This window comes from Elaeis guineensis, chromosome 3, assembly GCF_000442705.2.
Source record: "Elaeis guineensis isolate ETL-2024a chromosome 3, EG11, whole genome shotgun sequence".
NCBI classification, from domain to species: Eukaryota; Viridiplantae; Streptophyta; class Magnoliopsida; order Arecales; family Arecaceae; genus Elaeis; species Elaeis guineensis.
The window spans coordinates 85465289-85469127 of NC_025995.2; the positions used below are offsets into that span (position 1 = coordinate 85465289).

The following is a 3839-nucleotide window of genomic DNA, read 5'->3' on the forward strand; positions in this document are numbered from 1 at the left end:
TCACAGCAGATACAGGAGCAGGAGCAGCCGTTGAGGATCTTTCTGAAAAGATCCAAGCGACCATGGGCACCACGACATCCTTGTGGGACTTAATATTTTTTAGATTTGTACTTAGTATTTTTGAAACTTTTATTGTACTATTTTTTGTACACTTAATATTTTTATTCTATTTTATATTATTTAATTTCAAGTGATCGGATATTATGCTTTGTGGACATGGATACACAGTCTCATGTGTCTCAGAACATTAGGAGAGAAAAAAATATGCTAAAAGAGCTATAGAAATTATAACATAAATAATAATAATATATCAGATAATTTAATTATATTTCTTGAAATATCTAAAAATAAGCTAAATCAGACAAGTCGGTGGGGAATAACAAAGTTTAAGTTGATTTTTCGATAAATAAGATGAATTGGACTGCACTGGTACATCTCGATCTGGTATAGGTACGAACAGCTACGTACGGTGCGGTATGGGCCAGTATAGATCGGTAAGCTCTGATACATTATGGTACTTTTACCAACCGCTCGGTGCAATGCGGTTTGGACTGCTATAAGTCAGTACGGCATTGATATTGGTCGGTACGAAGATGATACGGATTGATTTTCTATTTTTTTTTCTTTTTTTAAAATTTATTTGAATTAAAATTAAAATTTTTATTTTATTTTCTCTTTTTTTGAACAAAAATTTATTTTAATTAAATTTTAATTTTTATTTTTTAAAATTTAGAATTATAATTATAATTTTTTTATTTTTTAAAATTTAAAAATTATATTTTTCTATTTTTTTGGTATTTAAGCTCATTTTTGAAAATATTATTTCAAGTGATCGGATATTATGCTTTGTGGACATGGATACACATAGTCTCATGCGTCTCAAAATATTAGGAGAGAAAAAGTTATGCTAAAAAGACTATAGAAATCATAACGTAAATAATAATAATATGTTGAATAATTTAAGTCAGTACAACATCGATACTGGTCGGTACGGGGATGATACGGATTAGTTTTCTATTTTTTTTCTCTTTTTTTAAATTTATTTGAATTAAAATTAAAATTTTTATTTTATTTTTTTTGAATTAAAATTTATTTCAATTAAATTTAAAATTTTTATTTTTTTAAATTTAAAATTATAATTTTTATTTCTCTTCTCATTTTTTTCTATTTTTTTCTTTTTTATGGTATTTTTTATTTTTTTAAGATATTTTTTTCTTTTTTTTGGATATTTTTTTTAAAAAATTAATTTGAAATGGGGATACTAATTTGAAATGATGATTTTATTTCAATTAAATTAAAATTTTTATTTTTTTAAAATATAGAATTATAACTTTTATTTTATTTTCCATTTTTTCCCTTTTTTATTATGTTTTTTATTTTTTTTTGAGGTATTTTTTTTTCTTTTTTTGGATATTCTTTTTTAAAAAATTGATTTGAAATGGGGATACTAATTTGAAATGGTGATTTTTATTTGAATTAAAATTAAAATTTTTATTTTTTTAAAATTTAAAATTATAATTTTTATTTTTTTTATTTTTTTTTATTTTTATTTTTTTTATTTTTTAGGTATTTTTCTTTTTTTGGGATATTTTTTTAAAAAATTAATTTGAAATGGGGATACTAATTTGACATGGTAATTTTTATTTGAATTAAAATTAAAATTTTAATTTTTTTTAAAATTTAGAATTATAATTTTTATTTTTTTATTTTTTTGCATTTTTTCCTTTTTTTATGGTATTTTTTATTCTTTTTTATTTTTTTGAGGTATTTTTTTGAGATATTTTTTAAAAAATTAATTTGAAATGGGGATACTAATTTGTAATGGTGATTTTTATTTGAATTAAAATTAAATTTTTACTTTTTTAAAAATTTAGAATTATAATTTTTATTTTTTTTCCATTTTTTCCATTTTTTTTCCTTTTTTATGGTGTTTTTTATTTTTTAATTTTTTTTGCGGTATTTTTTTGGGATTTTTTTTATTTAAAAAATTAATTTGACATTGGGATTATAATTTGAAATGATAAGTTTTATTTGAATTAAAATTAAAATTTTATTTTCTTAAAATTTAAAATTATAATTTTTATTTTTTTCATTCTTTTTTTTTTTTTCTTTTTTTTATGGTGTTTTTTATTTTTATATTTTTTTAGACCCATTTTTTTAGGATATTTTTTTAAAAAATAATTTGAAATGGGGATACTAATTTGAAATGATAATTTTTATTTGAATCAAAATTAATTTTTTTTTAAATTTAAATTATAATTTTTATTTTTTTTATTTTTTTGAAAAGTAAATAATTAAAGTCGCTATTTGAAATGGTGTTTGCAAAAAAAATCATTTCAAATGATAATTTTAATTTTTTTTTATCATCTATATGAAGCAGAGAAGATGATGATGTAGAAACTATGAAATATCATTTCAGATAACGTTTTATAGATTTATATTAATTTTATAAATAAATTAAAAAATATATTATTTTGATAAATAATTTTTTTAAAAAATTACTTGGATAATGAACTCCCGTTATCCCACTGTTGTTATTCCAGAAGCATCTATTACAATTGAAATTTAAGAAGCATTGCAGAATCCCGTCACCTTCATAACACGCTTTATTCTCACGGGATAAGATGCGCTGACTCCGATGACGACACCTGCAACAAGGAGCATCTACTGTTGCTAAGGAACTGGAAGTGACCAGATTCCCCACCTCCTCTATAAAAAGGTGTTCCTTACACGAAAATAGCCAAGGTGGTGGTTGTGTTTGAGGAAGAGTGTGTTTGTGTGAGTGAGAGAGAGATGACTTTCGTGATGGGAATTCGGCTGGCTGCCTATGCCGTCGCCGGAGCTGCGCTCATGAGACTACCAAGACACGAAGGGGAAGGCCGCGGAAAAAGCCGCCAAGGCCGATCCGAAGGCGGAGGGGGATAACGCCGTTCACGGCGAGAAGCCTTGGCTAACGGCGATTAAGGGCTGCGTATTGGATCCAAAAAGGGATACGATGCGACAGATTTTGGCGAGTGTAGGGTTTCTGGTCATGGACCACGTGATCCCCGGACCAGGCGCCATAAAGGTGCTAATGTGCGCCAAGATGGAATACTTGATTAATTTATTTGTCTATCTGTTTAATGACTGACTCTTTACATTTACTTGTTTTTAATCCGTGTTAGTTGGGCCTAAAATTTATATTACGGAACTTCTGGCGTTGGTCACCGAAAGGTGGGACACCGGCCTTTGCTCCATCGGCGCAGCGGGCCAGAGGGAGGGTAAACAAGGGCATTGTACATGCGTAGGACAATTAGCACCGCAAATATTATAATGGAATGTCCGTTACTTTCTTTCTTTGTTTTTTTTTTTGGTAATAATGTCTATTACTTTCTCGAGTTGGCCATTGCTAGCCAGTACCGCGTGGTTCAGTAAACCTCATACTGGGCTACGGCCCAGTTCTTTCTCTAAAAAAAAAAAAACTCTCTCTTTTTTTTTATTAAATAAATTATATAGCATCTTCTCAAATTTTGATTAGCTGCATTTACATGCTTGAAATTTAAAAAATATCAAATAGATCTTTAAAATTATCAAAATATTTAATGGGTCTTAGCAATCACTTAACTACTGACGGTGTCTGCTTGATGTTATAATGACAAAGTACCTTCTATCATGGGATTTCTTGAAATAGATTTTGAGCACGCCCTTCCCAATTCGAGGATTTTCAGTTCGGATCCCATCCTTCTACCGTCTCTTTCTGATGAATTTGAGACGACCTAACTACCATCCCACCATTTATGTCTCCGACTATCCCTCTTTTCTCATACGTGATCTTTGTTGATATCCGAAGTTTTTAATTA

General features: G+C 27.2%; 1 long non-coding RNA gene across 1 annotated transcript; it reads left to right on the plus strand.

Moving 5' to 3' along the window:
- Nucleotides 1-2749: 2749 nt before the first annotated feature.
- On the plus strand, nt 2750-3332 carry LOC140856095 (uncharacterized). Its single transcript, XR_012139483.1, has 2 exons — nt 2750-3067; nt 3165-3332. It is a non-coding gene; the product is annotated as an uncharacterized lncRNA (long non-coding RNA).
- Nucleotides 3333-3839: the final 507 nt, after the last annotated feature.